Source organism: Cupressus sempervirens, chromosome 6 (assembly GCF_028749045.1).
Source record: "Cupressus sempervirens isolate cs-2001-9-10 chromosome 6, ASM2874904v1, whole genome shotgun sequence".
Classification (NCBI taxonomy): domain Eukaryota; kingdom Viridiplantae; phylum Streptophyta; class Pinopsida; order Cupressales; family Cupressaceae; genus Cupressus; species Cupressus sempervirens.
In genome coordinates, this window is record NC_143123.1 from 618,753,317 (window position 1) to 618,777,269 (window position 23,953).

The following is a 23,953-nucleotide window of genomic DNA, read 5'->3' on the forward strand; positions in this document are numbered from 1 at the left end:
TTCCTAAATAGTTAATCTGAATTGATGTTTCATCATGAGATATTAGTTCTCCTGCCACTACATCATCTGCTTTCTGTTGGGTCCATTTGCCGTTGCACCAAAAGTCATGACTGTTAGTGAACATGGAACACCACATAATTAACCATCTGTGGGCAGAGGAGCGCGTCGCATCAACCAACACTTCTTTTGTCACAAGGCATTGGCTGCCGGTCTTAAAGATGAACAAATCCTCGTCTAACTCTTTCAGTCGAGAATAGGGTACAAAGCAAATGCACCGACTCACCAAAGCTTTTATGAAGGCTGCGAAAGCAGTGAGCTTGATCACCTGCCAAAACGCAAGACAAATCTGTAAAGAAAGTACAAACCTACTAAGTATCGACTCTGTGTCTGCCATAATAAACTCCCTTGCTCAACACCAAATCTCCCTCTGTTACACTGCACTCTCTTCAGCTTTTTAACTTCGTGTTAAATAAACTTCTCTTATTCTTCTCTCTCTTTATTCCTACACAGTTCTAATCTTTTCCTCTCTATAAATTTATCTTATTCGCTTACCGTCTCATGTTTTCCCGCAGTCCTTTATCTTTTTCTTCTCCTCTCTCTAGGTTTCATTTATTCGCCCATCCTCTTTTCTTTTTTTGCTTTTTCTTTTCAATCTTATTTTATTTGCTCACCCATCTTACGTATCCACCTTTACCAATTCTATCAAAAATTATGTGGACTAAATGATTTCTCAATGCACTTTAATATAAATAATAATCATATTTAATAATTTATGAGAGATTGGAAGTAATTTAATTATTTTTCACATAATTTAATAAAAAATTGTTAAATAAATGATAGATTAATTTATCAACATGCCAAGAAATCTTAATCTATTAACATCGATTCATGTCTACATATTAAATTTAATTTTTCCAAGTGCAAAAGTAAATATATTTGAGAAATGGAATTTGATTTATAATATAAAATATATGTATACCAATAATCTTACAAAATTTTGAAAAGGTTTTCCTTAATTTATATGCATATTATCAATAGACATTATTTGAAATCTTGTAAGGTAAGGATTTATTCTCCTTTTGACTAGGGCCTTAGATGAATTATTTTAATGATGGCCAATAAGAAAAAAATAAAATACATAATTGTATACAATTCTCATAAAATGATGTAACACATTTTGTCTCATTACTTTGTCTTTCTTAATAAAACTTAGTTCCTTCAAATGAATTAGGGTTGTCCTTTCAATAAATTAAATTATTGCACAATGTTAAATAATTCATGTTGTGTTGAGAAACCAAAACATGATCACAAATTGAAATATAATAATTTAAATTATATGTTTAGTTCTCTATTTAGATTAAAGAGATCCACTCTTCAATTGTAACATAGGAATATCATGTTATCTTTTGATCAATTTTTCATCATAAGCATTAGATGTAATTTTTGAGGAAAATTATTTATTTATTATTCAAATTATTATTATTATGTATTGTGATTCATTATTATTATTTGTTAAAGTTGAGTAGATTCAATAGGCTCATAATTTACTTTGTATTGTAACATTAAATGTTATAAGTAGATTTATCAAGAGTAAAAATGTTATGGGTCATATTACCAAGAGATTAAGAAGATAAAATGAAATGTTGGGGCTCATTTTATCAAGAATATTTTTTGAGATTTTCATTAAAAATGTCATAAAAAATAATTAATTTTGAATTAAATCAATTTCATTTTTTTGAATCAAACCAATAAAATTTAAAATTATCTCGTTTGGAGATTTAAAATATTTTTAAATTTGATTAAAATGCTATAGAAGTACAAACATTTTGACTAAACTATGTAGATGGTTTTCATTTAGTTATTTTTAAAATAGTTTCATAGTGTGGAATTTTAGAAATGCCACTTTATTATGAGAAAGTTTCATTGTACTTGATTTTGTGGCTATTCATTACATATTTTAAATCTTATTTTCACCTTAATTTAGATTTTCCTTTTACCAATCACCAAATATTTATACTTTGAGGGTGGTGTGTTGGGTAGATATAAATGATCAACTCCTCTCCATGTGGTATTTCTCAGGGAATGCCCATTTTGCACCTCCAAGATTTTGCTCTCTCAATAGGGCACAAATGAAAACCTTCATTCAATCCTTGCAGAACAAACTCGTGATTCCAAATGGAGCCAATTTTGAGTAGGTAGGGAAAAGAGAAGGAAATGGGGAATGTTGAGGAAGAGATTTACGTAAGGATACTTCCCCTCGTGCATATATTTTTAATTCCTAATTCCCATATGAATAAGGCTATATTGAGTCTTGAATATCTAGGGTTAGAGATACAACCATTTTTCTTGCAATTCAAGGCCTCAAACAACTCTATGTGAGATTGTTCCTTAATGAATGACTTCATAAAATTTGGTTTTAAAATCTAAGGTTTTGGTTCTTCTTTCTTAGATTGATTAAAAAATGCCCTTTTCTCATCTTCTTTGACTAGCCTAAATCCCAAAAAAGTGTAGTTGAGATAGAATTCTAGAGAATTAGAAATTCAAAATTTTGAGCAATTCTGTGGACTGTGGATACTATTGATGTTAAAATCTCAACTCTCCCTTCCCCAAGATGGGGTACTATTAGTAGCCTAACATCTTTTCTCTACAATCTCATACTATAGGCATTAGAGCTCCTTGGTAATGTTATAGTCATGGATAAATCCTTCACACTTTTGCCCCACATAGATGCAAGAGTCCTGATTGAGATTGATACATGCAAGGATATCTCTAAATAAGTCTCCTTCTTTATCCATGGTCATCACCATGTTTTTCCTATATCATTCTTGGGTGGGCTTAATGCTTTCTTTTATGTAGCAAAGAAGGACATTTGAGAAAGAATTTCCCTTTGATTGAGAATTTTTTCCTTCATCTCTCTAGTAAACCTCATGCTGATTCAAAGACACAAGTTGAGCCTTGACAAGAATGTTAAAGATGTTGTGGCTAACTAGTAGTCCAACCTTCCCTCATTGAATGTGGAAACCCTATGTGTTTCTATTGACCTATGTGTAGAATTTGATGCCCTTCAATCTAGTTTAAAAGCCATAGTTGAGAAGTGTAATAACCTAAAAATGGTCATCTTGACTATGAGACCCCTCTCTAGCATTTTATGTATAATTTACCTTTTTCTTACTCTTGATCAAATCCTCACTTTATAATTTATTTGATTATAACCTATGCTTTGATCACCTTATCTTAAGTCTCTTAATTAATTAAAAGAACTTACTCCCTTTTAATTAAATAAAAATTCCCCACTTCCCACAATTTCTAAATGTGCACACATTAAGGATTATTCCTATTTTCAAAATGAAAGAAAAAGGCTTTTTGTCTCACGTATGGGGTGCACACTTTCCAAGGGGGGTGGAATCAGTATTCTTCTCCACACATCTCTCATCTTTTTGAACTCCACCATTGAACTTGATTAAGTGAGATGCTTGTGCACATAGATCATGCAATATACATCCCCCACCCTTGATTAAGCCTCTCTTGGATCTTGATCTCAACTGTCCATTTTTCTTTAAAAGGGAGAGCTCTCTCCTTATTCTCTAATCTTAGTGTCTCATGCTATTAATATTTTGCAAAATTTTTAGTTTTTTTTAGATCTTTTAAGACTTGGATCATTTGTATTCTCATACTAGTTTCCTCATACTTACATCTTGGTTCACTTTCAATACATTTTTATGGGTTTCTTTATAGCTTAGTTTTCCTTCATGCTTTAGAATAGCTCACATAGTTTGACTAGGTGGTTATTATAACTCTCTTGTTAGCTTGCATCTCATTTAGTTTAATTCTTACATCCTTCACCTTTCATTGTAATTCATTCTGATTCTTTGATGATAGTATTCTTGCTCCCATCTTTGAATCTCTCGTTCTATGGTGCACCTTGGAAGGGTTTCATAGCTTTGTTCATTTAAGAGCCACCATCTCATAGCCTATGTACATCATAGATAGAGAGCTATAATATTCCTCTTGACATGTTATATTTCATGGCTATTTTAAAGAATAATAGTTTAAAGAAGTGTGACTCATTTTTTACACACATTTTTGGTGTCTACTGTGGGGCTAGAACCAAGTTTTTAGCTTCACATCCTTGCTTTTTTCTAATTTTAATAGCTTAAATTTCTATTATTTGAGCTATATCTCTCATTTCTATATCTTTAAGCATCTTTTTGGATCTAATCAAGTGGCTTTGCAGGGTTCTTACTCTGGTTCTTAAAGCTAATTGTTGTGTAGATTGATTTGAAGGCCAAAACCCTAATTTTAAAAAGATTTCATCATATCTTCCAAACCTCTTTGAGTTAGGATCTAAAAATATTTTTTTAGGTTGGGGATGCATCCAAGATGTCTTGGTCCAATTTTTAGAGGTTTCTCAATTGATTTGTATCACTAATTTTTTTTCATTGTTTTTATAAAAAAAACATTTTTGGTTGCAAATCAACAATTTTTTCAAAAAAAAAAAGTATTTTTGGAAGGGTCTCTAAATTCTAAGAGGTCAATCCTTTGCATTTGGAATTTATAGGTCCTATTAGCACTCCATAGCTTAATTAAAAAAAAAAAAAGAACTAGTCTATTTTGGGAAAATGGGTCCCTAGGGCATGAATTAAGAGATATTGCTAAATTTCTTACATTTTTGGAAAGATCTCTTATTTTTATTAGGTTTTATTTTTTCCATTTATGTTTTAAGATCCAAATAATATCAAAAAAATCAGAACTTGTTGACTTGGTCAAAAGAAAAAAGTAAAAAAGAGAGCATTTGTGATTAGTTTGCACTTTTTTTTTTTGCATACACTTGATTTGAAAACAATTGGGATTTTTGAGGCAAATAGCCACTTTGTGTTGCAATTCTTACTTAATTTTGATGTCCTAATCCTTTTTTTAAAAAAAATTTTCACACTTCCTTGTCAAAATAGAAGAAAAGAGCACTTGTTAATGATAAAATAACTACTAATGTGTTTGTAGGGTTGCCGAAGCAAAAGAAAAAAAAAAAGTTTAAGTATGCCTTAATTTCATTGCATTGTTGTTTCATCTACTTTTTGTTTAATTTTATAGGCACATTAAACTCACAAGTAATGGTTCTTTTTTGGTAGGAGAGTATTCTTTTCACCTTCTTGGTGAATCAAAAATCTTGACCATTCATTGGATCAAAGAAAGTGAGTGGGATACTCCACTTTTTAGTGGTTTTGATTAAAATTTCTTGGTGGGTTTGGGGGTAACATTAGGGAGTAGGAGAGTATGCTTTTTAAATTTTTAGGTGAATCACAAATCTTGACCTCCTTGGTGTGGATCCATTTTGTTCATCTCACTAGTGAAATCTTACCTTTAGAGGGCCTACTATTGGTGGAAAGACAACAATAGGAACAATCCAAAGTGGGAAAAAGAAAAACCTAGCTAACCTAACCCACTATAATTAGAAACCCCTTAACAAAGGTCAAATCCTTCTTCTTCTTTTTTTTTTTTGGGGGGGGGGGGGAGGGAGAGTGTGGCATAACACTTGTCTAAACATCTAGGGAGAGTACTTGTGGGATTATGACTATGAGGAAATCACTAGGTGAGAATGCTTAAGGTATCTGTTACTTATCATATGATAAGGTGTTCTATTATCAGGTGCAAGAGGAGTGTTACAAACTGAACCCTTACTAGTCACTTTAGGATTAGAGGCCACCCTATTTTACCACTCAATATCTTGGTGCAAGGATGGATCCTAATGGACTACCCAGATCACCCCAAGATTTGACTCACTATGTGTTCCTTTAGATGTGAGTAACTCATCTATGACAAAGCCAATATCTATTGTGGGTAACCCTATTAGCTTCCTATAATCTCCTGCATACTTGATTTTCTATCTATGTCTATGGCCTTCAAGCCTTATACTACCAAACCTCAACCAAGTCTAGATGATCATGAGTTTTTCGACATTGTTAAAGAATTTCAAGATCTATACACTAAATACAAAGAATTAGAAGAAAATTATGATCTTTCTTACCTTCATCTCACTAGGCACATGATAGAAATGAAGTCTAAAATTGAGAATATGTTAGAGGAAATAAGGAATCATTACATGAGCTTCCCTTAAGCTCTTAATATGCTCATGAGTCATCTTCTTCAAGATCATATTCTTCCTCTTCTTCTAAGTCTACACACTCTTTCTCTCCAAGATATCAATTGACTTCATTTATTGGATCTAAAGACCTCTTTAAAGAGAAACAAAATGATACCTCCTTTAAGCCTATACCAAGCTTTCATGATAAACCTATCTTTGATGAAGATATTCATGTATCCTATGCACTTTATGAACAAAAAGAAGATCCTAGAAGTACTCTTTACAGAAGTTTTACTTCCTTATAAGATTCTTATGATGATATTTTTCAAACAATTCTTAGTGCTAAGATCATCACATTCGCTAAGTATAAAACATATGGAAACCCATTCCTGGATATCTATTTTTCTTATCATCAACATAATAAGCATAGTACTTCAAATTTCATTGAGCTGAAACATAAAATCCAAGATCTTATTGATGATGGGAATGTTGATACCTCTAATGACTCATGTGATGAGGATACTTTCCTTGAGCAAGATCATGTTGATGAACCTATGTCTAGTGATGGTCCCCTTGGTTCCTCCACTTCTTCCAACACTCATGAATCTTTTAAAACTTCAAAGTGTTCCAACATGCCTCCATCAAAAAAAGATACTAAAGCTTTCCATATTGAATATGCGTACCCTAAAGCACTACATCTAAAAGAAACTCAAGCTGATCTATACTTGGTTTTAAACCTTTTGGACATGCTATTAAGAATAAAAAACCTTAACCTTCATGCAACACTATGCCTACTATTGCCACTTCAACTAGTCTATCATTATCCCTTCAAGATTATGCCATGAAAATGCCACATTATCCCTTTTCCTTAGAAGTGGTTCCATGTGAAGAGGACTCTAAAAAAGATAAAGCTATAAATGTCAGAAAAGATAAAGATAAAGAACCCTTCCATCTCTTTCAAGATTTTAGATTTCACTCTTCCATATCCTATGTGTTACCTGCCTCCTAAGTATGATGAAGGCACCACTTCCAATAGTTCCACTGAGATTATTAAAAATCATGAGAATACCTCTATTCCTATGCTATCTAAAGAAATATATCAAGATCAAAGCACCCCCTCATGTTCCATTTCTTCATATCGATTTCAAAACTATGTTCAAGTGTCAAATCATCCTACTAAAAATATTTCTCCTATCAAAGTTACTCATGAGTCTATTGATGGCCTTGGCCATATTCCTCACTCTAAATATGTTGATATTTGATGCAATGCAAGGCAAGAGAATCACCAAAGGAGGTGTCCTAGCCCCTAACAAATAACCACATGGTGGAATCACAATAGTGAGAAGAAATAATGCAAGATCTGATATCAAATCACAACTCTTTATTCATAGATATAACTAATTACATGAAATATGCCTAGCTATAAGGCATTTCGAGTTAGGGCCAAGTTCTGCAAGATCCAATGAGATCCAACTAACAAACCCAATCCCAGCTAGTCCAGATACATAATATGATAAGAACACCAAGAAGAATCCACACTTGTAGCCTTAGGTCCACCAAGAAATCCTCTGGTTTTTAAGCTACAATCCTAGCTCTTCAAAATTTTCATCTATACTTCATTCCCTTCCCAAGATGGAATATCATTCCCTCCTCAAGAATCTCCAAAAGACTTCAGATGAATCCCTATTTATACTTTCCAAAATGGCTTACAAATCATTCTAGAACATTATGAAATAGGAAGGTCAACCCAACAATGGTTTGGATGCATCTCAAGGAAAGATCTTACCATAAATTTTAATGGTTGAAATGAATCCTGCAAGTTACTTGCACCAAAAACACAAAAAAAAAGTCCAAAATGCTGACACTCACCATCAATAGGAAAACTTGACACATGAAGAGTCACTCGACACACACTATGGAACTCAGTGCACACTATAGAGTGAGATGGGATAACACACTAAATTGAGTGTTAACATGATGTGGGATTACTTCAACTTTTCATAAACTACAAAATTACTAGCGCTCGACAATTGCTACAACTTGGCAATGATTGTAACTTGACAACAACTGCCAAAATGAATATAAATAAGTAAGAAAATATATCAAACCAGGATGCTCTTGCATCAAACACCCCAAGTTTGAAAAGATATTCTAGAAGCTGGATGAACATCTTCTAGGATTCAACACATAAATCCCAAACTATTTCTTCACATACATGTCCTCCAAGTCTTCAACTTGTGCACTCTTTGCTTTGTTTTCCTTCTTCTTCTTCTTCACATCCACCATGGTTGTTCCATAGGTATTTTTTCCATGATGACCTCCACCCTTCTTAGAATCTACCAACTCAACTCAGCTACCAATATTTAGGTTCCTCCTACTGAGCTCTTCATTCTATAAAAGAATCAATGAAAACTTCCTGACACCTTTCTCAATAATAAACATATTCTTGACATAGTCATGCACAACCCTGCAATCATACTGCCAAGGTCTACCAAGTAACATATGAAAAATGTTCATATCCATAATATCACACAACACTTGATCCAAGTCATACTGCTCAATTTAGAAATCAACAAGGCATTGCTTCCTCACTTCCAAAGCATGCTCACCTTGCAACCAGCCAATTCAATAAGGATAAGGATGTCTCACTCTCTTCAAACCAATTTTTTGAATCATCTCTTCAGAAACAAGGTTATCAGTACTACCACCATCCACAATCACCTTGCAGATCTTGCTAGCAGGCTTACAACAAGTTCTAAACAAACTAGTCCTCTAACAAGAATCCAATGTTCTCTGACCCACTAGTACTCACTGAGCTAGCAAATTCTTGTTAGGAATAAGGTGTCTCAACCTTGTATGATTCCTATTCTTATTATTTGTTTTGTAAAATGTATTTCTTGCAAATAATGTTGATGTGTTGACATCTTGAACTATGTGTAAGGAGATCATGACTAAAACGGTTATGACGGATTCCTATGACATGTAAGAGCTATGTTAGGAAGATTCAATGATAGGTGAAGACATGTGTAAACTAAGATATTTGAGTACTGTACACTCTACCCCAATAGTAAAACCCTAATACGGTTTACCTTTTGGGAGTAGCCCTAAAGTGAAGCGCATGCTATAAGCATTTTAAGGGTTGCGAAGAGATGCGAAAAAGGTGTATTGTTGGTACTGCGAGTAGCTACTGGAGTCTTCTGTTGTTGATGTTGAACTTGCATTGCAAGTGTATTATAACCTCGTGTTGAAGATAATACATTGTGCAGGTTTTGAAGGGGTGGGATTGTTTTACTGAAAGGTTTTTCCCCACTAGCAAATCCTTGTGTTATGTGTTCCTTTCACTGTCTATTTTCTGTATGCATGTTTGGCTACAATATTGTTGTTTACATGATATTGAATTTGTAAGTGTAGAAGATTTTTAATAGGATTTTCATCATACTTTCTTTATGAGATTAGTGTAGGAAGCTATTTTCGCACCTGAGTTTCCTTACAATTCTATCCTTGCTTAGCCTGACTATCCTAGACTTCAACCTCATTCACAATAGTAGTTTTCCTACCAATCGGACATTCAAAAGATGTATGCCCTTCTTTGCCACATTTGAAGTTTAATTACCTCTAAACATAGCTCCACCTATCCTCCTTTTCTAATCAACGGGTTTAGGTTCACCCTCTATACTTAGCTTAGCTTGTGCTGAGCTATCCTACTTCTCCTTTCCTTGAGGATTTAATTGATGTTTCCTCTTTAGCTTCTCTTCTACTCTCAAAACATATTGATAAGCATCCTTAACTGAAGGAATATTCAACATATCAATCTTATCCTAAATATTGAATCTTAAACCATTAATGTACTGAGCTACCTTTTCCTTTGATAATTCTCTATTCCTAGACTAAATAGTCAACTTATAGAACTACTTAGTATAATCCTTCATAGTCATATCCTTCTATTTCAAATTCTACAACTTCTTAAACAAATCAAGTTCATAATTTGCATGAATGAACTTAGCTTTCAATTTAGTCACCATCAATCTCCATCTAGAGATCTTCATTTCACCTTCCTCCTCTCTATCTCTTTGCAATTCTTTCCACCAAAGAGCAGCATGTCCCTTCAACTTAGTTTGTGCCAACCCCACTTTGAGTGGATCCTTAATATCCTCAAGCTCATAGTAGTCTTCCAATTCACCAATCTAATCAATCAAGTCTTCAAGATTCAAAGTACCTAAAAATTTAGAAACCTCCATCTTATGTTTCAACTTCAACTAAGATCTAGGAAGAGCAAACTGACTAGCCCTAATTCCAATAAGTCTCTCCACATGACCAGTTCTATCATCATGAATTGATCCAACAACTTCAAAGTCTTTGACAACTTCCTCATTACTACCTTCAGTACCCACATGCCTAGGTATGCCACCTAAAGCACTCACAATTTTAGCAATCATGTCACTCTTCATCAATGTTATCTAAGATCTAAAACTGGATTTAACCTCCTCTATCTCAAATCTAAAATCTTCTTTAACCTTTTTTGAGATCTATTCTTCTACAACATTACTAAGATCATTAGTCACCCTAGGGTCCAATCTTCTTGGAGGCATCTTCCAAGGTTTCACAAAACCTGAGAAATAGATTCATAAATGCAAAAGATTAATTTACTCCACCAAATCAACCTTCTCCAACCTATGATCCTAGTGAAAACTACCTTAGCTTTAGCAATCTGTCTACATGCTTAGGAATAACTATGTTTTGATACCACCTGACATAGTGCAAGATAGGAGAATCCGCAAAAGAGATTTCCTAGCCCCCAAATAATAACCACATAGTGTAAACACAACAACAAGAAGCAATAATGCAAGATCTGATACCCAATCACAACTCTTTATTCATAGATATAACTAATTACATGCAATGTGCTCAGTTGTAAGGCCTTCTAGATTAGGGCCAAGTAAAAAAACAATTATAAAAATTAGTTTGAAAGATCCAACAAGATCCAACTTAAAAACCCAATCCCAGCTAGTCCAGATACACAACTGGATGAGAACACCAAGAAGAATCCACACTTGTACCCTTAGGTCCACCAAGAAATCCTTTGCTTTCTAAGCCACAACCCTAGCTCTTCAGAATTCACTTCTATACTTCATTCCCTTTCCAAGATGGAATATCATTCCCTCCCCAAGAATCCCCAAAAGACTTCACATGACCCCGTATTTATACTTGCCAAAATGGCTGACAGATCATTCTAGAATATTATGAAATAGGAAGGCTGACCCAACAATGGTCTAGGCACATCCTAAGGCAAGAACTTATCATAAATTTCATGATCAAAATAAATCTCACAAGTTGGCTCACACCAAAAATGTAGAAAACACATTCAAAATGTTGACACTCAACATCAATAGGAAAACTCAACACATGAAGAACCACTCAACACATGAAGAGTCACTCATCACACACTATGGAACTTGACACACACTGAAGAGTGAGATGGGTTAACTCACTAACATGAGTGTTAACACGATGTGGGATAACCTCAACTCGGCTTAAATTGTAAAATTATTGGCACTCAACAATTGTTGCAACTTGGTAATGACTATAACTTAGAAACAACTGCTAGAATGAATACAAATGAGAAGGATAACATGTCAACCCAAGATGCTCCTACATCAATATTCCTACTCATTATACCTTTGCATCTTCTAAGTCTATCCTTGGCCCCTTTTCATCTAAGATAAAGCCTTTAAACCTTTCATCTATATTGGGTCATTATATTTCTCCATCTACTACTTCCACTCCTAATTCATCATCTACTTCTCCTACTATACCTCAATATCAACAATGATATTGGTCCTTGAACCCTTCACATGCATCTTTCTATTTAAACAAGTCATATTAAACTTATTCATCCAAAAGTTCCAAGTCTTTTGGAAGCAATTTGGATGAACAACTTAAACATAAACATAAGAATCCATTTACAAATTAAGATCACTATGTCTCATCTAATTTAAATGTGAATGAAAAGAAGGAAAAGACATTCGATAGACTATAAAGTTCCACCAATCAAAGAACTAAATCAAAGAAAATATGGGTTACTAAATCCATAGTTAAAGAAATATTCTCTAAAGAATCCAAAGGAAAACAAAAATCAAAAGATACATGGATTCTCGAGTCTCACTTGAAAGACTTAAATATTAAAAATAAATCAAATTTGACATTAAAGCTTCCAAAGACTTCCAATCCATCTTCTTCCAAAAATCTTCCTAAAAAGATCCTAAAGCCTTCTACTCCATCACCTTATAAAAGTTTCTTACCATCTTATATATCAAAACCTCAAACTAATTTATCTATAATTCCTATATCATTCTACCACCCTTCAAGTTGTATGTATATTTTGATAGTTCCCTCTTTCTCACCTACCCTTATGCAATCCTTTCAAATCTACTCTAACCTCCTATACATGCTCCTTCTAGCCTTCCAAGACATGAACTTTTATGCTCCATATGCCTTTTCTACTATCATCTCCCTTACATCACCCTATCAGCATCTATGAGCATACATTTATGTGGTCCTTGGATATCATGACTTATCCTTTCAATAGGAGTATTATCCATTCTATCTTAAAAATTCAAAATTTGGAAAAAAAAGGAAGTTTTTTTTTTAAGTGCCTTGGTGAAAACCTTGTAACAACCACCTTGGTAGAAAAAGTAAAGAGAAATAAATTTATCCTATGGTGAAATCTACTTGTTGTGGAACCTTGAATAAGTACCATGATGAAAACCTAGCAAACATGTATCACGCATAATTCTCCCATCACCCGTCTATACCATCTTTCCTCTTTTATCTCGACAATGTTATCCTTGCATATTGGTTATTTTATCCATCAACTTCTCTATTTTTCTTTCTCATTCACTCATAGTCTTCATATCTAGCTTCATTGTTATTTCTCTACCCTATCACTATCCTATCCCTTTGAATTATTATCCTACATGCTATCTCCTTTCATGGATTTCTTGGCTTGTCCAAAAATTTCTTCATATAGCTATTTTCCCTAGCTTGGGTACTCTTTAGGAGCTAGTCCTCGAGGATCACTTTCACTTGGTTCATACACTCCTTGCTTATCTATGTTATTGACAAGATTTATATTCCATCATACCCTATACATTATTTGACTTTGGGATAACACAATGTGATCTTTCTTAAGAGATTCAAAAAAATGCTAACAAGTGGTCAAAACTAGGAAACATGTTCTACCTAAGACCCTCACACCTATGTCTATCAGTCTTCCTTTATGCTCATTTACTTCATTTTTTTTTCCCATCTTGGAACTGACTCTCATGTAGGTCTAGGGGGCACAAACATCTTAGCTTATCAAGGTCTCTTTGTGAGTTGGTGTTTCTTTGGAAACTTTCTCAATAGTGTTTTTCATTACTTTCCCTTAACATGGAGTGTTTCTCAACACTAATGACATACTTTAGTTACAATCTAGGATGTTGTAATATTTCTTGCTAACATATTTGTGTCTTAAAGAGACAATCATGTGACTTCCACACAAATAGTTAAACTAAAATTGGCTGAGATTTGTTGGCTTACTTTATTTGTGTCTTGTCTATGATGATTTCTTTGTTGAATGTTCCCTTTATAATAGTATCTTGAGGATTTCATGAACTAGGGGACTGGGGGAATAGTGCATATTTTCTTTGATTTCTTTTGGTCGGTATACCTTGTTGATCTTAGGTGTGTTGAGCTTCTTGCTTGTCCCACTTGACAATTAGAACATATAATGTATCATTCTTATCTATTTTTGCAAGTGTTATTAGAAACTATAATTGAACAATTATTATGTTGTCATTGATGTCAAACCTTATTAGTAAGATATTTTTCTATTTTATTTGAGTTCCATATCTATATTATTGATGAAGTCATAGAAAAAGTACCTAGAGGAAAGGTTGAGCTATGAGCAGAAGCTACAATGGGAACATGTTTAGTTAGAACTTGACAAGATAAAGTGATTGTAGTGAAGAAGATAGTTGTACTAAATCCTTGAAGAAAGAATCAAAGACTAACCAAATGCATAGTCTTGAATGAGCAAAAGAGAAAAAGATTAACAAACTTGAAATAGATGTTGAGTGATGTTAGTGTCAACCGAGTATGAGTACAAGCCAAGAAGAATTAGTATTGATCGAGCATTAGTATTGACTAAGTGACACTATATATATGTTGAACAAGAATGACATTAGAGATCAAGTAACCCAGTGATGACCTAGTGATAGTACAAAGTATTGATTGGGGAGTAAATTTTTAATAGTTGAGAAATCATGATTTCCATCTAACTAAGTTGGTTTCTTCTAATATGTAAAGCTTGTAGAAGCTAAGGATGGATGGCCTAAAATATCTAAATCAAGGGAAATTATTTTTACACATTTTTGTGCAAGGATTCAAGGAGAAGTTTGGAGAAGTTTCTAGAAGAGAAAGTAAGGGATGAAAGATGGAAATATTTGATGAATCAGACCTAACCCTAAGATCTATGGTGTTGAATAAATGGAAAAAGATAAAAATTACTTATTTAAGAAGGTACATGAAGAGTGATTCCTTGAAGGTTTGTCAAGTGAATTAGAGATTGAGATGACAATAAAGTCTAGTTAGTGGATGAAAATGTGAGCCAAATAGAGATTTGTACTTGTAAATTGAGGTGTTCTTGTAAGATCAAAACTTGTTGTTACTTTCTAACTATTGTATCAATATTGAAATCCTTTAATAAAGGTTGACTTAATAGTCATAAGTAAATCATTTAATCAAGGTGGCATTCTAATGGGATGTTCTAGATTCCTCTAATAAGGCTACTCCTAATAGGGTGATTAAACCCTTTAACAAGGTCACATCTAACAATGTGTTTTGTAACCTTTAATGGGGTTGGCTCCTAATAAAGATCTCTTTAGAAGAGTGAAAAATTGGTAACATGTTGTTGGTGGTTTTTTGCAAATTGGGTTTCCATGTTAAATTCTAGTGTCAAACTTGTGTGAATTTTATTTTGTGATGATTTATTATTAGTGTTTACATTTTGCAAGTCTGTTATATTTAGGAACTTGGGTCGCTACTTAAAGCTACAAAATGTTTACTTTAGAGACAAAGCTAATGGATGTTGAGATCTAAATAAGTTTAAGAATTTGATTATTTAATTGGTACATCTAGACCTTGGATAACTGATTCCCCCCCCCCCCCTCCAATTCTCAGTTATTCTAAATATTCTAACAAGTATGTGCTTATGGCCATCTTGACATCTTGTGTATCAATGTGATCACAATGTTTCTATATCAAACCTAGGGAATCTAACTGCACTTGTCATCTTGAGCTCCATGTATTTGATGCATAGGTTTGGTTCCCACACCCCTATCAGATATAAATTATATATATCCTCATAGTTTATTCTAGTGATGATTGTATGATCTTCTAATGTCCCTAATAAGGCTCGATGATAGTAAAAAAACCCTGCTTAAATTAACCCTTACAATTTCACCTTTGCTTTCTAGTTTGCATTTTAGGATTTTATTTAAGCTTATCTTTACATTTGAAAATTGAGAGAGTCTTCTTTATCTTTCATAGATGTCTCAACTAATTGCATTCATATCCTTTTGCTTCTTCTCAGTCATCTCTTGTCACCTTCTCTTGGATTTCACTTCTTTAATTCTTATCATCACAAATGGTTAATCTCATCATAATATCTAATCCACCCTTTTTGGGCCCCTTATATAAACTTTTGACCATATTTTGACCCAATTTTTAAAATCCTCAAATTTTCATGAAAATTGCACCCCTAGCTTATTTTGACATCTTGGATCCCTTTTCAAGATCGAAATTAAAATTTAGGCCCATTTTTCTAGTCAAATTTGGATTTCACAAAATATTATTTCTTCTATGCACTTGGCTAACCTTTTACAACTTAAATTTTGAATCTTGTTGGGGCAATCTTCATTTACTCATCTCTTCATCATTTCTATGCTCTTCTACTCCTCTCATTCATTTCATTTTCACCTTTCTTCTTTCTTTAACCAAATTCTTATGCTTTATCTTTCTTGGTCAACCTTGGTCAAACTTGGGTGTATCTTCATTGTTCATCGTCACTCTTTGGTCTTAATCCTTTATCTGTCATCTTTGACTTTCTTTATTTTAATTTGATCATATCTAGCTCATTTGTACATCTATAAGCTTTCTCATTTCAATTTTGATCCCGAGGGGTCAAGAATATTCTATCATTGTGTAACGCCCCGCCAAGGGATCCAAAAGAATTAACCTAAAGTTTCACTAAGTTTGCTAAACATTTTTTTTTTTTTTTTTTAAAGTAAGAAAGTATGACATACACATCAAACAAATAGTAGCGGAAGCAATAACATGTAATCATCGACAAACATACATTGCAAGTTACATTTCTTAAAGATCCCAAGACGTTGAGTCACGTTTAAATTTAATTAATTCTAAGTCTAACAACTAACACATACATATAAAAGAATAATCAGAAACTCCAATGTCCATAATATACATTTGTTCCGAATGCTCCTTGGCAAATTAATTCGGAATGCTCATTCATCCACTGTACATGTCACAGGGTATGAAAGGCTTAAAAGAATATACATATGTAAAGATCAAGATAAAACATCCTCAAATCCATGATACAAAGTACAGTAAAAATATATGAAACTATTCACCATACATGATACATCCATACATCCATAATGATAAAACATCTATCATAAAATCTAACCATCCATCATACTAATCCAAGAACATAGTGTAGGTAAATGTCAATCACGAAATCTCCAGCCATGGTGACCACGGAACAGATCTCAATGGTAAGAGTAAAAGCACTACCACCCGACCGCGTGGAACCTAAATGGTCCACTCCCACCGCGCTGAGGAGATAGTCTCAAGTCCCAAATAGGATAACAAAACCTATAATCATAAATACTCTCTAAGTCCAGGAAATCCTATAAGTATGCTAACTCAAGGGTTCCTAAAAAGATCGACATCTAAATCCCAGAGGTACCACAAGACACGTAGGAAACCTAATATGCAAGCGGGAAAGTGTCATCGCAAAAGTCATGTAGAAGTTACCCGAGCAATCCCTTAGGAATCCCGGGTCCCTACTGATCCTGCGGCCACTAGTATCCTCTCGTACTGACGAGGCATACTATGGAATGCAAGGTCGTAACCAAGCGTCCTCTCTACCCCATCCTAGTCTGTACTAGCACTCATGGCATGGGAGAGAACATACAATTATCTTGTTAGGTTCATTTTCTCTCATTTAGTGTAAACGTTTTCACTTATTAAAAACGACTTACAATGGGTTTCTCAAGGCAGCCTCTTAGGGCTCCGACCCCCATTGCAAGCCACTTCCCGACTCTACACATAGATAACCTACCCTAGCTCATGAACTCATAAATCAAAGAATCATAATAAAACCATCTCAGTCCTATGCGAGCAACTGAAAATATCATAAAAAGATAATCCACAAAATATATCAGTTCTTCATGAGCAACAGATAACATCAAATAGTAATCAAGTAATCACGACAGTCCTCTATCAGCAACTGAAGGCATCAATGATAAGTCACAAAATCCAATGGTTCTCTAATGAGCAACCAGAAAGTAATACAAGTATAACTGATCGAGACTCAGAAATGGTTATCAAATATAACTGATCGAGACTCAAAAATGGTTAAGTTAGGTATTCTCAAATACATACATCTCAGCTTCACACAAGGAACTGGAAAGCAATCACAAATAGTAAACACAATCATGTCATAGAGCACTTCATCACATTACCATGGTCAGGTTAAGAAAGATCGAGACCAAATCATCAAGACATCACATTCACAAACCCCGAGCCTCTGGTAACAACCTGAACTAGTCAACGCTAAACCAACCCCAAAACATTCAAAGTACAAAGTCAACATCAAAGTCTCAGAGATTGGATCTGAAAGTATATTATTTAAATTAAGGTAAGGTTTGTGTTTTAGTTCAATGTCGAATTCAAGTAACAAAGTTTTCACAACTACCCTTTTTTGAATAACCCAGTTCTATAATAATTTACATTAAATCAATATCCAAATTTATAATTTAGTCAAATAACATTCATTATTAATTAACTTAATTAAACTAATTTTAATTAAATTAATCAATATTTATTAGATCTAATTATTTATTTTAATCCCACTACTAATTGTTAATTTATTAATATTTAAACAAAATTAAAATCTACAACTATATCTATACAATTAATATTTATTTATTAATTATTTAAAAAGTTTAATATATTATAAAAATTAAATATATTATAATTTTTATTATTTAAAATTTTTAATTAAATAAAATTCATTTTTAATAATTAAAAAAAAAATTATAAAAAAAATTTTAAAAAAACGAAAATTCAAAACGTTTATAGCCCGTCGGCTTTGGCTGCAGGGCCTGCGGCGGCAGGTACTCTGTACCTGTCGTTGCAGTACCTGCGACGCAGGTACTGTCGGCCTGCGCCGATAGTGGGGGCGGGTACGGGGTAATTCCCTCCCCCCCACTTTATTAAATTTAAATATATATATATATATTTTTATATATATATTTTTTATATGAATTTATTTTATTCTAATACAAATAAAATAAGTTTTTATTTTAAAAATTAATTTTGTTTAATTTTTTTAATAAAAACAATTTCTTCCAAAGGGTAAATATGTAATATATAAATATATATATATTTATATATATATATATTTATTTTTTTATTTTCTTATTTTTTTAATCCAGAACTTTTCAATTCATTAAAACAAAACCCTTATTAAATTAGATCTTAATTTCTAAATCAAGAAAAGAATGGTTCTAATTAATTCATCCAGTCTCCATGGATACAAAAATTATTGACGAATAATTAATAACTTCACAAGATTTGAAAGCTTAAAACTTTTATCACAGAGAATTCAGATCTACAAACCCCAGACACGAAGAAGACAGGAAGGGAATAATTGCAAATTTAATGGATAAAAAACACAAGACCCTACCTGATCCTGATGCTATTATGCAACCTCCAGAAAACTGTATGCGAATTCGCTCCTCTCAATAACCTTCCCCTTCAAGACTTTCTTCGTATCAGCCTTCTGAAATTTGCTTCCAAAAATTGTCTTCCTCCAAAAATTCTCGTCCAAATTCGTATATCCTCGAAAATGAACCCCCAAAGTTGTGATAAGCAAATTCTCCTCAATTCGGGGCACTAATTGTGCGTTTACCCGAGAAGACTCTTTGCACAACTCAGTTAACTCAAATTAACTTTTATTATCTTTTCTAATTCTTTTGCATTCAACTTTCATGCACATTAAGTTGAATTATTAAATAATTCTATTTAAAAATTTCACTTGACTTCAATTCTTAATTAATTTATTATTTTAAATCTTATGTGCACTTTTAAGAAATTAAAATAACATTATTAATTTTTATAATTTAATCTTTTAATTTAATTCTTATTTTTAACTCATGATTAGATCATGCGATCTAGAATTCTTAATAAATTTATATCTTTCAACTTTTTTTTAAATTTATTTTAGAACTTAATTGATAACATATTTAATTAACTTAAATAACAATAATATTTAGCATTTATTTAAAAATGAACTCCAAATATATTATTATTAAATTAAATAAATATTATCCTGTTCTAAATATATCTTGAACTTTAATTTCCAACTTTAATTCTTTTATTTAATTAATTAATTAATTAATTAAATATAAAGATATCATAATAATTCCTTATTAAATTAAATAATTAATTAGTCTTTTTTTTTGTTTTTTTTATTTATTTTTTATTTTTTTAATTAGACTTAATTAATAGAAAATACACCAAGGACTCAAAAAGCAACATACGAAAACCCATCATAGAAAAATACATACCAAATCAAACACAAGGGTTATAATCACCAAATTACATCATTTGATGCATTCGGAGGGTACTTAACTCAGATACTTGTCGTAATTATCAATTAGGACAATTGGCTAAAGGGTTTAGGATTTGGACTTAAGAGTTTATCTCCCCTCTCTTACCATTGAGACAGTGCGATAGAGTACGCTCATCCTGACAATTCAGGGAAGTCGATACCCGGTACCTGCAACCTGAATAAAATCCACGCATGTACAAACACAATATTCTAAGCTAAACAGGCAATGGCAGGAAGTGGTGCATCGTGTAGATCCCAACTAGCAGGTGACTACGACTCCCTTCCTTAACCATATCAGAAACACCATACATAAATAAAACAACACGCACACCATACACATGCAGTATGGGGTAAGTATCCATAAGAGGCACATGAAATAATAAGCCATCTAACTAATCATCATCGATAACTAAAACCATTGAATAATCATCATACATGCACGAAATATAGAGTACCAAGTAATCTCATCATATAATAAACTGAGTGTAAACATCCTCTGATAATTTCTAAAATAATAATACTACTCATCAAACATAAATTGGCCTAAAAGAGTTTGGCAATCATATCATAAATGTAGCTCAAAAAATGTAAACTAGGGGCAGGCACTACATCCACCCCCCCTAGACTTAGGCTTACTCCTGGAAGCCTATAAACAAATAGGGATATAAATCCCGTAATCTAGATGCATCCTCCCATGTCGCTGAAGAGTCATCAGTAGGGTCCCATTGGACCCTTACCTGCTCTATGGTTCGACCCCTGAGGGTCAACTCCCGCTGCTCCAGAATACGTATTGGCTCCAAAGCCAGCTGCCCGTCCTCTACCTGTAATGCATTCCAATCAAGAATATGTACAACATCAGGAATATACTGTCTAAGTACTGAAACATGGAAAACATCGTGAATGCGAGCAAGGCTGGGCGGTAAAGCAAGACGATAGGCAACTGGACCAATCCTCTCAAGAATATCGAATGGTCCCACAAAGCGAGGTGCTAGCTTCGAGCCCTTTCCATAACGGATCGGACTCTTCTGCGGACGCACTCTCAAGAAAACCTTCTCTCCCATAGCAAACTGCTTATCTGACCTATGAGCATCAGCATACTTCTTCTGCCTATCCTGTGCCGTTGTCAAGTGCTCTCAGATACGCACCACCTGTTGCTCCATGTCACGAAGCATCTCTGGGCCCAACAGGATGCGATCCTCAAGGCTATCCCAACTCAAAGGTGTACGACAAGGGCGACCATATAAGGCTTGGAAAGGTGCCATGCCAATAGAACTGTGATACCCGTTGTTGTAAGCAAACTCCACTAGGTAGAGATAGTCCTCCCAATGAGTCTGCCTATCCATCACGTACATCCTCAACATATCTTCGAGAACCTGATTCACTCTCTCTGTCTGCCCATCTGTCTCTGGGTGATATGCTGAACTGAAGTTCAACTGCGCTCCCAGATCATGCTGTAGTGATGTCCAAAATGCGGAAGTGAAAACATGATCCCTATCCGAAATGATCTTTCGGGGAATACCATGTAGTCTCACAATGTCACGCATGAAGACATTAGCTACTGAAGCTGCAGTGTAGGAAGACCTGATTGGTGCAAAATGTGCCACCTTGGTCAACCAATCAACGGTGACCATGATAGCATCATGACGACGAAGAGTCATAGGTAATCCTACTATGAAATCCATAGAGATGATGTCCCACTTCCATGAAGGAACGAGATTTGGTTGCAAAAGTCCTGCCGGATGCTGGTGTTCTGCCTTGACTCTCTGACACTCAAGACATCTAGCCACAAAATCAGCAATGTCGCGCTTCATCCCGGACTAATAGAATAAACGTCGCAAATCTGCATGCATCTTCTTGACACCTGGATGTGCCGAGTAAGGTGCACGATGGGCCTCTGATAGGATCAATATGCGAAGCTCATCCAGTAGCGGCACATAGATCCTTCCTGAAAGTCTCAAAAGGCCATCTGACTCTAGGACATAGCCTGAAAACTTACCCTCCAAGGATCTCCCTGAATTGATCTCACTGCACACCTCCAGATACCATGAATCAGTGGGGAGTGCCTGAAGTATCTGACATCTCAAATCGACACTAAGAGTCATAGATGATATCACATGTTTCCTGCGACTCAAAGCATCAGCTACGACATTCTCCTTCCCCTGGATATACTTCACCTCAAAGTCATACTCGCACAAAAACTCCATCCAACGCCTTTGCCTAGCATTCAGATTAGGCTGCGTGAATATGTACTAAAGACTACGATGATCGCTATGTAGTTCAAATCTGTGTCCCAACAAGAAGTGTCTCCATCTCACTAAGGCATGAACTACTGCTGCTAACTCAAGGTCATGTGTAGGATAATTCAACTCATGATCCTTGAGTTTGCGTGACTCATATGCAATCACTCGACCATTCTGCATTAGAGCTGCTCCAATACCCTTGAGGGAAGCATCTGTACACACCATGAAATCACCTTCTGGATCAGGTACTGCTAAGATCGGTGCACTGGTCAGAAGCTCTTTGAGTTTCTGAAATGCTTCTACACACTTTTCTGTCCAAAGAAACTTCTTTCCTTTCCTCTGAAGGGAGGTAATAGGGTGTGCTATTCTGGAGAAGTTTTGAACAAATCTGCGATAATACCCAGCTAGACCCATGAAACTACGAATCTCCGACACAGTAGTGGGTGCAGGCCAATCTACTATTGCCTGGATCTTCGCAGGGTCTACAGAGATACCTTCGCCTGAAATAACGTGTCCCAAATACTGTATCTCTGATTGAAAGAAATCACACTTTGCCGCATTGGCATAAAGTTGATTATCTCTCAAGCATTGCAAAACTAAACTCAAATGTTCCTCATGTTCCTTTTGGGACTTAGAATATATCAGAATATCATCGAGGAACACAAGAACAAATCTATCAAGATAGGAACGGAACACCCCATTCATTAAGCACATGAAAACTGATGGAGCGTTCGTCAACCCAAAGGGTACCACTGTGAACTCATAATGCCTGTAGCAAGTTCGGAAGGCGGTCTTATGAATATCAGCCTCCTTGATGTGAAGTTGGTGGTATCCTGACTTAAGATCAATCTTAGAGAACACTGTAGCTCCCTTGATCTGATCAAATAAATCATCAATCCTTGGTAAAGGATACCTGTTCTTTATTGTCACCTTATTCAGCTGTCTGTAATCGATGCAAAGGTGCAAAGAACCATCCTTCTTCTTCACAAAGAGCACTGGAGCTCCCCATGGTGATACACTAGGTCGAATACTACTCTTGGCCAAAAGTTCCTCTAACTGTAACCGCAACTCACTTAGCTCTTGAGTGGTCATACGGTAAGGAGCTCTAGAGATAGGTTCCACTCCTGGAGTGAGCTCAATGCTAAAATCAATGTCTCTCTTCGGAGGCATGCCTGGAATCTCACTCAGAAAGACATCAACATACTCCTGTAAAATAGGGTGATCTAGGGTCTTCCTCGTAGATTCTTCCTCATCAAGCTCATTTACTGAAACGGCAAATACCTGACACCCCTTACGAAAGCTTCGCTTAAGTTGCATAGCAGAGATCATTCGTAGGGATATAGGTCTCGGTATCCCCACAATCTCAACATCCTTCCCTTGGTCATCCTGACACATAATGGTCTTCTTTCTACAGTCAATACTAGCCCTATGAGAGCCAAGCCAATCCATACCTAAGACCACATCGTAGGAGCCAAGAGGAATAACTCGAAGATCGACTGAAGTCTCAAACCCTCCTATGCTAAGTCCACACTTATGAACTACTGAATCTGTGGAAAATTTAGCACCTGAGGCTAGTTCCACTTGCCAACCATGGTCTTGCTTAACCGACTCCAGCTTACACTTATCAACTAGAGATGGAGAAATGAAAGAATCTGTAGCACCTGAATCAAATAATAC